The 12693-nt window shown below is 42.3% G+C and overlaps 1 protein-coding gene across 3 annotated transcripts in view; it reads right to left on the bottom strand.

Moving 5' to 3' along the window:
• ACSL4 (acyl-CoA synthetase long chain family member 4) overlaps window positions 1–2543 on the bottom strand; it is an 80931-nt gene extending 78388 nt beyond the window's left edge. For all 3 annotated transcript variants that reach the window (XM_078063986.1, XM_078063987.1, XM_078063988.1), the window contains exon 1: window positions 2379–2543. The gene's annotated coding sequence lies outside the window, so the exon portion shown is untranslated. The remainder of the gene's footprint in view (window positions 1–2378) is intronic.
• Window positions 2544–12693: the final 10150 nt, after the last annotated feature.

The raw sequence follows: 12693 nt of genomic DNA, 5'->3' as shown, positions 1-12693 counted from the left end.
CCGCAGGATTTTGTTTATGTCCCTGATTTGAATGCTGCTGTTGCTGTTAATAAAAATAAACTGTATATACATCTATCTCTTCACAACCCTCCCATAACCATCCCAAACTATAAAGTCATAAAGATGGTCTTCTTAACCATCATATCCTGGTGGCCTGGCACAAAATAAGTGACAGCTGAAGGAACGAGATAAGCTCAATGAGTGATAAATGAATGAATGAGATGCCAGCATAGTCTTTAAAGTTCCTAGTCAATTACAGTTACAAGGCAGTAGGAAGTATGTACACATTCACTTTCAAACTTCTAAAAGCCACGAACATTTTTTAAAGAGTGTGGTATGCACACATTTCACTTGCAAGCAGAAGTTAACAATACCCAACTTTTGTAAAATGCTTCCCAATTTATAGACTTCCACATATAGTCTCCACTCATTTGATAAGGATGAATTAAGAATTGTGCACACATACATTGGAACAAGCATATGCAGATCTTTGAAAAAACATTCTAGACAACTGGTATAACTAAGAACCTACAGCACAGCGTTAATGCAACTTACGTCATATAATCACATATACAGATTCATTATATATATATTTTTTTTTCAGTAGAAGAACAAAGAATTCAAATTAGGGGGCTTATGGCTCACTCTGCCAATCATCACAGCACTTTTACAGATGCAAAAATGAAGAGAGGCGAAGTGAGTTGTTCAGGGTTATACAATTAGCTAGAGCTGGATCCAGAGCCTCTCCAGAGCCCCAATTCATTTCTCCTCTTATTGAATTGAGCAAGACTCTCCTTTCTCCTCCACCCATCCCACCCCTACCTGAAACACAAACAAAAATGTTCATCTGAATCACTTATTTTTTTAATAGGGTTTTCAGGGGAAAAGCTTTTAATTGTTGCATTACACCTTCCCACAGATTTTTTTAAGTGTCAAATTACTTCCCATATCAGAACAAAATGGTACTTTATCCTATGGTGCAAGTATACTAACGGTCTACTGTTTCATCTTCCACCTAAATGGTGGCGAGGGTGTTAATTCTAACAGGAGTCTTACATGTCTTACACTTTAGTGGCTCCAAGTGAAAAAGAGAGCTACTTTACAATTCAAGGAAGAGGCCTTATGCCATAAAAAGCTTGACTGATATGCTCGTTGACGGTACTGTAATTGAATCGCCACTTGCACACAGCCTTATGTATCAAGAACAGTTACAACTATTACAGGCAAAATCCAAGAAAAACTGAAGTGACAAGCAACTACCGGGAAATGGGGCTTTAATTAGGTTAAATCTCCATCACGCAGCAATATGGAACTAAGCATGATTTTAGAAGTTCTAGAATCAAAACACTAGAGGAACCTTATTTGTGCTCTAGTCCAACATCCTCATTTTTGTACATGAACTGAGGCGTCAATTTAGCCATTAACCAATAAAGCAGACTGCTTATTACTCTGTCAAAGGGATTCATTTTTCAAATGCCATTTTGCCCTTATTCTGCATCTCACCGTCATTTCTTGGAGCAATGACTGATTATTTTGAAGGTGAGACACTAGAGCAAAATTCATTTCAAGAGGGTGGAAAAATGCCTTTGAAGGAGGAGATGCTGGAGTGCAGAGGGGAAATGACGTCCTATTTAAAATATGTAACCCCTTGATGGGGGTTAGGCAATGAATCATATTCTCCTCGATTTTTCTATGTGCTATAGACATCGGCACCAATTATTTCTGTAGGGTACTCAACTGAGAGGAAGAGGAAGTGAATAAAGCTAATGCTAAATATACAGCATTCGTGAGGACAGGGATGTAGATAGAAAGAAGAGGAAAAAATACGAGCATGCTTCTGCTAGAATTCAGTCGTTTTCTAACATACCTAAAGATACGGAAGCTAAAAGGATAGCGGAAGCCAGGGCATCCCTCAAATCCAAAGGACGGTTGCTGCCAGGGCCAGAGAGATCCCCTAGCCCTCGGAGCCAGACCGACCCGGAGGGGACAAGATGGTGTTGAGGTCTAGGGGCGCCCTAAAGGTCGTTTGGAGGTCTGGCGAGCACTTGAGGTGCTTCTTCGGAAAGGGTCACGGCAAAGCACAGGAGCCCGGTCGGGAGGATGCTTCTGGCCCTCGCGGGGTGGGGGGCGGTGGGCCGCAGGAAGAGAGGCAAGCCCGGCTTCAGCGGAGAAGATGCAGAGACCCCGGGAACCTTCCCGGCCCCCGGGGGGGGGGGGGTGCAGGCGGGCGGATAGCTGGGCCGGGCTCCAGGAGAAAGGGAGCCCATTCCGGGAACTGGGACGTCCCCTCCACCTCCGCGGGGCTCAGGTGTAGGACGGCGGGGCCACCGGAACTCGGGCGCCGACTCCGGCAGGGGTCAGCAGCTGGGGCTACTCACCGGAGACGCGGCCCACGGTGTCTTCGCAGCCTGCCGGCGCCTGGCAGTCGGGAAGCCCGCGGAAGAGCCGCGTGCCCGCTAGCACTGGGGCGAGGAGGGGCGCGCCGCGGAGGCCGGAGAAAAAGCCGCAGCGACGCGCGCGCACCCGGACGGCCGGCGGAGGCGGGACGAGGCGCGGCGCGGCGCGGCGCGGCGCGAGCCCGGAATAGACGCACCCGGAGGGGCGGGCGGAGCGGGGGCGCGCGGTGGTGTGGCTGAGCCGGCCGAATCGCGGGCGGCCGACGTCTCGGCCCACCCACGCTCACGCCTCCGCTCGCCCCGGACGTCAGCCGCGGAGGCGGGGCCCAGCGGGCTTCGCCGGGCGAAGGAGGGGCGCGGCGGGCGAGCCAAGTCGCCTAACGGCTCTTCGCGGCGTCGCCGCAACCTCTCGCTCTGGCTTCTGAGCCGCTGGGCGGGCGGGCCGGCCGGTCACCTTATCGAGTGTGTTTTCGGAAGGGCCTAGCGCCTATCTGATTTCAGAAAGGTTTGGAGCGCTCCCACGCCCGCACCTGTGCTCGCTTCCTAGGACTCAGCCCCGAGAGGAAAGTTCCCCTCGGGTCATCTTCCAGCTGCCCTTTAGAGATATTCATCTTTGGACTTCTACTCTTTCTTCAGACGGAGATCCTATTCTTTGATTAAAGGCATCCTGCTCCTCCAAGCCTGAGCTACTGCCCCCGCTTCCTCTTACCTCGCCTCTCGCTCCGTTAAGACCCCCGCTCCCTCCCGCTCGTGAAATATCACGAGGATGCAGGTGGGGGGGGCGGGGTTCACTTGATGCCTTTCCTTTCCACCGCGCGGTCGTGGCCAGAGAGCCCACAACTGATAAGGAGAAGTCCTTGCAGCATTGTGACGTTTCACTGGCAACAATCGTAGCTTAGGAGCCAGCCCTACAAAGACCATTCCCAAGAGATTCAAGAAATTGGTGTTAAAAGTAAGATTCTGGTGAACTGTCTCAGGACTGCAAAAGGGACAGACCATAATTGTAAATGAGCCACGACAAGCTGCCAAGAATGTATCACCAGAAGAAGTAAAGCACCAATATTCTTCCAAGTTCCCTGATGAGTAATGGAGGACTAGCTTCCTCTTCCTGCTAGCAGTGGACATTTCATTTCTCTTGCTGTTTTCCATCTTCCCATAGAATTACACGTGTGTGTGTCACCCCTTCAGATTACAGAGTAGAGTCGTTCTTAAGCTTTAGTATGCATCCAAATCTTCTCGGGTGCTTGTTAAAATATGACTACATCAAAAACTAATGATGTAATGAATGGTGACTAACATAATAAAATAAAATTTAAAAAAAAATATGGGTGCCTGGAGCTACAACCTCCAGATACTGTGGTTAGGATCTGAGTGGGTCTTAGAAATTTGATTTTTTAATAAGTATCCCAGGTGACACTATGCGTGGTCGGAGGCCCACAGTTGGGAGAGCATAGAGCTACAGCTCTTGCGTGTTACTTACTCGCGAGGTGGGATTACTCAGCCAATTTCCAAAAGGCCCACCCCCCTACCTATAATATGCCTACAAATATTACTATGGCAGTCAAGAACTTCCTTTTTTGAGATTGACCTAGAAAGTTCAGGACTTCAAACAATGAGTTTTTCATGTTTATTTTATGAGATCTTGTTGTAGTACCAGAAATAAGTAATCATGTGTCAGCTATATAATTCACTGGGTACCTGCAGTGTACAGAGCACTGTCATCCATAACAGGGTTAACACAAATGAAATAGAAGGAATGATCATCCCTGCCCTCAACAAATTTAGTGTCTAGTCATGGAATTAAAACACAGACACAGGACAGACCCAGTGTACCACGTAAGTCAATCCATTGGACCGGGAAGAAAAAGAACTTGTAATTAAAGAGTACTTTTGTTGGGGTGCCTGTGTGGCTCAGTCGGTTAAGCCTCTGACTCTTGATTTCCAATCAGGTCATGATCTCAGGGTCCTGATATCGAGCCCCGCGACGCCCCTGCACTGGGCATGGAATCTGCTTGAGGATTCTCTCTCGGCCCCCTCTGTCCCTCTCTTAAAAAATAAATAAAATAAAGAGTACTTTTGTCCATTCCCTTCACTATCTGTCATTTAGCCCAGACCTCTTCAACTAGGTAATCTCCTCTGAACACTGAGCCCTTAACTTACTGAAGTTGCTCCAACTTTAAAAGGTACCAAGGAAAGAGCCCGAAGCTATCAGTTTTTGTTGGTATGTATGACTTAGCACACATACACACCTATGCATGTACCTATGTGTATAATGTAGATATAGATCTATTTATCAGATCCAGAAACTTTCAGTTTTTCAGGATCTTTATCGCTTAAGTTATTAACGCAGACAGTTCTGGCTACCTTTTATCACAGACCATATCTCCCCTTTGCTCTACAGTGAACTATACCCAGGACGAAGACGGAAGAAATGCTACATCTTCAAAAAGGAAACCAAGTGGCTCCATACAATTTCTAGCTTTCCTTTCTCACTTTTTCAAGGTCAAAACAAACCTTGTTTAACTTCTTGTCATCAGAAACCCTCCAGCACTCCTCCTACCCAGGAACAAAACATTTCCCCAGCCAGCTGCCTGACATTTTAGAGAACATTTGCACAATTGTTTACCAGTTAGGAAGACAGGGGATTATTATCACTATTTTACAGGTGGAGAAATAGATCCAGGTTAAAGGACTTGTCCAGTCCCCCAACTAACTAGTAACAGAGCCTGGATTTCCTACCACGGTTCTCGTGACTCCTGGATGACGGCGTTGGCGAGGACATCAGGCTTCCTCCGAATGAAGTCCTACCCAGGGCTGCCAACCCAGTTAGAAACCGAAGAGATAAACATGGAAATGGAAATCAGGAAAACACACGGTGCGGTCGACAGATTCAAACTACAACATAAAAAGCAAGAAAAGCCTGAAAAATGAAGGTGTTTGAAACCGAGTGGAATTAAACGCGACAACTCCATTAGCCGGTACTGATACTCAGGCCTTGCTCACTTTACTCTCCTGCCCCAAGAAGCTGAAACTGATAGCCAGGCTGTTCCTGGGCATTAGTAATTCATGGGAGGGCAGAAAACTACTGTTCTTCACTGACCATGTAACAAGCCTTTGCGTGTTAAACATACTTCACAGGTTTGTAAAATAATAACTTTCTCCTGTGGTCCAACTACAAGCAGCAGGACTTTACAATAATGTTTGCATAGACAAGTTATGTTATGTTTTGTCATTAGCAAGGTCTTCTTTATTTCAGGCCCAATCACCGGGCCAAAGACTGTCTTCGATGGCATGTGTGAAACAACTAGTGAAATCAGAAACCTAGACAGGAGATGATCTTACTGTGAACATAAATAATAACCCAAGCTCCTCTATTCAAAACTGGTCAGAGGTGTAGTAGTTAGATCTAGATGTTGTTGTTTGAGAAATGATCCTTTTATCTTTCCAAAGAACTATTTCTTTTCATTCCTGCACATTTGGCAGGTTTTTATATTCATGGAAAGACCAAAGCAAAGGGAAAGACACCCCATGCATCTGAATGGAAAGGGATAGGATTATACTCAATTCTTCCCAAATTAATCGATAAAGTCAGTGCAGTCCAAATCAAAATCCCAGCAGGGTTTTAATGGAACTTGACTTCAGTGTCTCTTACTAATTTCTTCTTCGTCCTTTTAAAAGTGAACTCCTATCCCCTCTAAATAAAATCCTCCACAGTGTCCTTGTAAACTGCTTTAGTAACCTTCCCAAAAGAGACAGAAAGAACAAAATATTCAGATTATCCCTAAGGCAGGAGGCAAATGAAATGGGCGGTGGGTGTCATCGGAACGGCATGGAAATTACCTCCAGTATATTTTTGTCCACTTTCTGTAGTCATTCTAGCCCAATAATGTTAGGGGAAAAGAAATGTCATTGGTATCATAACTCATATTCAATCTCTCTTCCTTTTCCTTTCCCTTTCACATACAAGAACGTTCGATTTCATCTTCCATTCTTTAAAAGACCAGGCAAATAATGACCATTTTCAAATGTCCCTTACTCGGAATCATTGACTACTAGAGCTGGGAGGCCACTCAGAGGCAGACTAGCAGCATGGAAACCATGTGGGCTTTGGATGTGGACCACCCTGGACCCAGTTACATAATGTCTTCAGAGCCTCAGCCTCCTCGTCTCTAAACTGGGGCTAATAATGGTCCCTCCTTCATAGGGCTCTTCTGAGGGAGGATTAAATGAAACCATGCTCATAAAAAGCCTGGTTTATGACAAGTGTGGAGAAAACAGTGGCTATTAATTACCAAGTTTGACCTCCTCATTCTACAGATGAGAAAAAAAGGAAGCTGGTACCAAAAATCCCATCCTTCCGTTTACACCACACCAGCCTTTCTCCAGATTCTCCTGTTTATTAAATGACTTTCTTTAAAGACAAGGGCTAAATTCCTCAAGTGGTTTACAACCACCACCTTCACTTTCATTTACTAAATCACTCTGTAACCTGCACGCTAACCTCCATTCCCTTCAATCCTCTAAATATGCCCTTTGCTAATGCCTTCTGTGAAATGGACAAACCCCTTCATTATACCTACATATTCATTCTGCTTAAGCCTTGAACATTTATTCAAAGCAATCCTTCTCCAAACTAAAATGCTATAATAAAACTGTCTCCTTCACTTGGATCCTATGTGGCACCCGGTCCAGGCTAAGTTATTGTTATTCAAATGGAACATCTTTAGCAACATGTTTAAATAACAATGGCCACCAGGTATTAAATACTTGCCAGACACTGCCCCAAAGATTTTACATGCATTATTTCATTTACCCGCACAGTAAGCTTACAAGATAGATACTATTATTATTTCAGAGGAAAATGTGCATATGGCTGGATAAGTAATATTTCACATACCCATCTCATTATCACATAAACCCATCTAAAAGAGAAGGAAATTCTCATTTTGAAACATCCTACTTCTATATCAGACAAAGGGGGAAGCCCTCCTACAAAAGGACATTGAAAGCAAATATGCAGAATGTAAACTCATAGATTTGGGGTCACTTTTAGCTAGGTTATGTATCTAATCCACACCATCTAAACAGGAAGCTTTAAGATTGAGGGTCTAACCTCAACTTTCGACGAGCTCATTTCAACAGTATTTAGGAAAGAGTTCAACAAATCTGATTTTGTTGCCACTGGGCAATCCAAATCAGCTTATGAATCAGATTTCTCTCTTAATTGAGCCATGATGCAAATGAGTCCTTATGTAAAATTGTCCAAACTCTTTGTAGCTACGCATCACTGTCCACGGACGAATACGTTCCTGGAAGACTACTTTTAAGCAAATTTTCATACTGTAAGCCCCACTTTTCTACTGCTTGTCTCTATTATTCTTTTTCTTATAAAAGGAGTGCATGTTCACTTCTTTCGTTCAAATAGAAGTATATAAAGTAAAAGGGGTCTGTAGTCCTGCTCTATAGAGATGATGACAGCTGTGAACAAGCTGATACACATCTTCCCAAATGTTTGCCGTGCACATACACGGTAACACATACTTATTTTTCAAAATGAGAACATATTATACATATTGCTCTACAAATTAATCTTATCCATTTAATAATGTATCACAAACATCATTCCATGGTATTATGTTTGTATGTAGATATCTAAGTAAGCCTTTTTTTTTTTTTTTTTTTTTTTTTACTGCTACCCAGTATTCCGTAGTATGGATGTACCATGATGTATTCATCATATCCCTATTAACGAACATTCAGGATTTTCCCCTAATTCTTCACAATACTCCAATTAATATCCCTGTGCAAGTATCTCTGCATATCTGTTCAAGCATCTCTATATAGGTTAGCCCTGTAAGTGGAAATGGTGTTGGGTCAAAGGCTATGTACATTTGAAATTTTAAAGGAAGCTGTCAAGTTGTCTTTTAAAAGGACCAAACCAACTTACACTCCTACTTAGAGTATGCAAGAGTGCCATTTTCCTCATATCCTTGAAAACATCAAATATTATCAATCTTTAAAAATCTTGCCGTTCGGGGGCGCCTGGGTGGCTCAGTTGGTTAAGCGACTGCCTTCGGCTCAGGTCGTGATCCTGGAGTCCCGGGATCGAGTCCCACATCAGGCTCCCTGCTCAGCAGGGAGTCTGCTTCTCCCTCTGACCCTCCTCCCTCTCATGCTCTCTGTCTCTCATTGTCTCTCTCGCAAATAAATAAAATCTTAAAAAAAAAAATTTAAAAAAAAATCTTGCTGTTCGGGACTCCTGGGTGGCTCAGGCAGTTAAGCGTCTGCCTTCGGCTCAAGTCATGATCCCGGGGTCCTGGGATCAAGTCCTGCATTGGGCTCCTTGATTGGCGGGGAGCCTGCTTCTCCCTATGCCTGGTGCTCTCTCTCCCTCTCTTTCTCTCTCTCTGACAAATAAATAAATAAATAAATAAAATCTTTAAAATAAAATCTTGCCAATCCAATAGGGAAACAATGCTATCTCATTATTGTTTAATTTCCTTTCATTAAAATGTTTGAAAATTTTATATATTTTTCTAAAAGTAATAACTATTCATTATAGAAAACAGAAAGCACCAAAAATACATAACGAATGCTCTCTACTTTTTTTTTTAATTTTAAGTAGGCTCCATACCCCATATGAGGCTTGAACTCATGACTCAGAGATTAAGAGTCACATGTTCCACCAACTGATCCAGCCAGACACCCCTAAAGATTTGCTCTTTAAATCCACAATTTTCCTGCCTTGAGTGAGCCACTATGAATATTCTGGTGTATTTTTTAACCAGTTTCTTCTTATGTACATTTTTTTCCAAAATTGGAACCATTTCATATGTCTAGTTGACCCTTGAACAGTGTGGGGGCTAGGAGTGCTGATCCCCCATGCAGTTGAAAATCCACATATAACTTTTGACTCCCCAGAAACTTAACTACTAATAGCCTGCTGCTGACCAGAAGCCTGACAGATAACACAAACAGTCGATTAGCACATATTTTTTATGTTACATATATTATATACTGTATTCTTACAATAAAGTAAGCCAAAGAAAAGAAAGTGCTATTAAGAAAATCATAAGGAAAAGAAAATACATTTATAGTACTCTACTGTATTTATCGAAAAAATTCCACATATAAGTGGATCCATAGAGTTCAAGCCCATGTTGTTCAAGTGTCAACAGTATAGTATTGTGTGCTTTTCTTCACTTGACACTTAAAGTGAGCTCTCCCCTATGTTATTAAAAATTATTTTAAAACCAGGTTTAGGGCTGCATAATATTCCAGCATATGGCTGTTACATAATTTATTTAACCAGTCCCCTATTGTGTGGGGGGCATGTAGGTTTCTAAATTTTTCTAGTACTATAAGTGATGCTGTTATGAACATCCTTGGATATCAGTTTGCATGTCTCTCTAATTAGTGTCTTTAAATAACTCTTAGATGTCGACTTGCTGAATCAAATGATACATTTCAAGGTAATTGACTCATATCACCAAAACATCTTTCCTCTGATTTTCAATAGAAATTGAAAATAGTAATTTGTAATGATAGTCCCATTGATGAATAGACCCCAGTAAGAAAGCAAATGCATGCACTGATCTGCTGTAAAATCATAAAGGTAATTTTAAATCAAATTAAATATAATGATTCTTGAAATAGGTCACCAACACAAAATAGCACTTGATTCAGGGTGGAGAGGTTATTTCTTTTGTTTAGGATTTGAGTTTGGGGAATTTTTTTTTTTTTTTTTTTTTTTTTTTTTTTTTATTTTTTCATTTGCGAGAGAGACGGAGAGAGAACAAGCAGAGGGAGAGGCAGAGGGAGAGGGAGAAGCAGGCTCCCTGCTGAGCAAGGAGCCCGATGCGGGACTCGATCCCAGGACCCTGGGATCATGACCTGAGCCGAAGGCAGACGCTTAACCATCTGAGCCACCCAGGCGCCCAAGTTTGGGGAATTTTTTTGGCAGAAGTACAATATTTTACCATTCTCCCAGAGAAAAAAGTCAGGGAGAGATAGTTTCATTGAACAGATCCCACTAACCTTAAGAGTCCCTTCAGCTTCAATTACACCTCCCTCCCCCAGACCTCATACTCTATCCTGTTGCTAGCTTTTTGCAGAAGCAGCTGTCTTTTTGGGAAATAAACAAGCTGATCTCGGGCTGAAAGAAAGACACTAAATACAGAAGAAACCCAGGGAAAGAACAAAAGCAAAGTATGCCTGCAAATTAACAGAAAAGAAATAACCAAGAGGTAATACAAATACCAAAAGCAGGGCTTCAGATAATGCAGATCAGATCAGTTCCCTGATCAAGTTCTGTGATCATAAGTTTTGATAGAACGTTTATCTTACCTACTGCTGTTTTTAACCTGAGAAAACCTCTACAGTTGGAAAGAAATACTAATGCAAAGATCATACCTTCATCGCTTCCACTGGCTCTGTATTTTATTTATTCTTTTATTTTTTTATTTTATTTTTTTTACTAAAAAAAAAAGGTTTTTTATTTAAATTCCAGTTAACAGACGGTGTAATCTTAGTTTCAGGTGTACAATATGGCGATTCAACACTTCCATACATCCCCCAGCGCTCATCACAGCAAGCGCCCCGCCACAGCCCGGGCTGCTATGTCGGACCCACGTGTAACCTAACCCTTCCCAGATAGATCTTAAATCCTTGACCCCTCATCAGGGACTGAAGCCGCTAATTGTTCTTTCCTGACAACAAGATGACCCAGAGCTCCCTGGAACCTGTGTCAGACGGTCTGGAGAGAGGCCCCTATGGTGGCAGGGCAGAATCACCTTACCATTTATTACAACTTTTCCTACACGTGAAGAGGGGCAAAAGTTTCAAAACCCAGTATCCTCCTGCAGAAAATAAAATGCATCATCGGATTAAGTGAAAGTCAAGGTACCCTCATTTGAAGTCACAGAAGTTAGAGAACAAAAGACTAGAAAAGTTCAGATGAGAAATTCTTGAGTCACTGACTAGGAAATAGTGCAATGTCCTGTCTGAGTCAGTTACACTGATAAACAAACATCTATGAAACACATTGCAAAACAGAGAGAGATTAAGAAACCTCAGGGCAGAGGGCAGATTATCACACATATATGTGTACTGAGGCACTCAGCCAATACACAAAGAGGAGCCTGGTTTCAGAACTTAGAAGTCTGGGTCCCTGAGCCCCTTTTTTTTTTCTTTGTTCCTTTTTAAACTTATTCTGTTGATACAGGTTTGAACTGAGGTAACAGTTTTAATTTCTCTATGCGCAAACAAAGGAAGAGTATGCATCTACCTTTGAAATTTAAAGCACATAACACATGAACTTCTCAAATAGAAGTTCAGAGCTGTAAAGGACTTTAAAGATAATCAAGAGTCCAATCATTCATTTATTTACAAATGAGGACACGGGGGTTCCAAAAGGTTAAGTAATTTGTTCAAGGTTACAAAACTAGTCATTTCAGAACTGAGGGTTGGGACACAGACCTCCTATCAGCTCAGAGCTCATCCTACTTTGCCACATTGTCTACCTCATATTGATTTCCCAGAGGTTTGACAATCTAACCTTAAGCACAGTTACCAAAACCATACCTATTAAAGTGCTCCGAATTGCTTGGATTAAAAAAAAATCAGGAATATCTAAGGAAAACAGAAAAATATGATCTGTTTAATTTATGTGGAACATATCTGAGAAAGCAAACAGAAGTTTTGATGGGAAAGATTTTTTTTTTCTCCTTTACCTATTTTGTTAAGGAAAAAAAAAAAGCCCCACAAACTTTTCCAATGCACTTGTTAATTATCTGCGTGTGTGCAGTCTACTCTACAAAGGTCCCTTCTGGGTTGCAATGTCCTCCTTACCCATTGGACATAAGAACTTGATAGTCAACTTGTCCTGTCTACCATTGCTTTCCTTATTTCCTGTCAGCCACTTTTATGACATTCCTGCTATTTCATTTAACTGTATCAGCAAATATTCAAGGTCTGTAAGACTTGCTATCAGAAAGGAACTTTCCATTGTTGTGGAAAATGTGACATTCTCAGGGGTGGGGGCCAGGAAGGCATTTGGGGCATCTGCCAAATAGACTCTTGTGACGCTAGCCCTCTCATTCCTGTCTGCTTCTGATCTTTCTATCTTCCGCACTATCTAAATGAAACTATAAAAGTTCAGAAATTGTCCAACGTCAGAAATAGTCTACACTGAACATGACCAATAAATACATGAAAAGACGTTCAGCGTCATTAGTCTTTACGGTAACATAAATCCAAACCACAATGGAGTACAACTTCCCATCCACTAGAAAGGCTA

Source organism: Halichoerus grypus, chromosome X, assembly GCF_964656455.1.
Source record: "Halichoerus grypus chromosome X, mHalGry1.hap1.1, whole genome shotgun sequence".
Taxonomy (NCBI): Eukaryota; Metazoa; Chordata; class Mammalia; order Carnivora; family Phocidae; genus Halichoerus; species Halichoerus grypus.
Note: the sequence above shows the minus strand (reverse complement) of the source record. Positions and strands in the feature narration are given on the sequence as shown.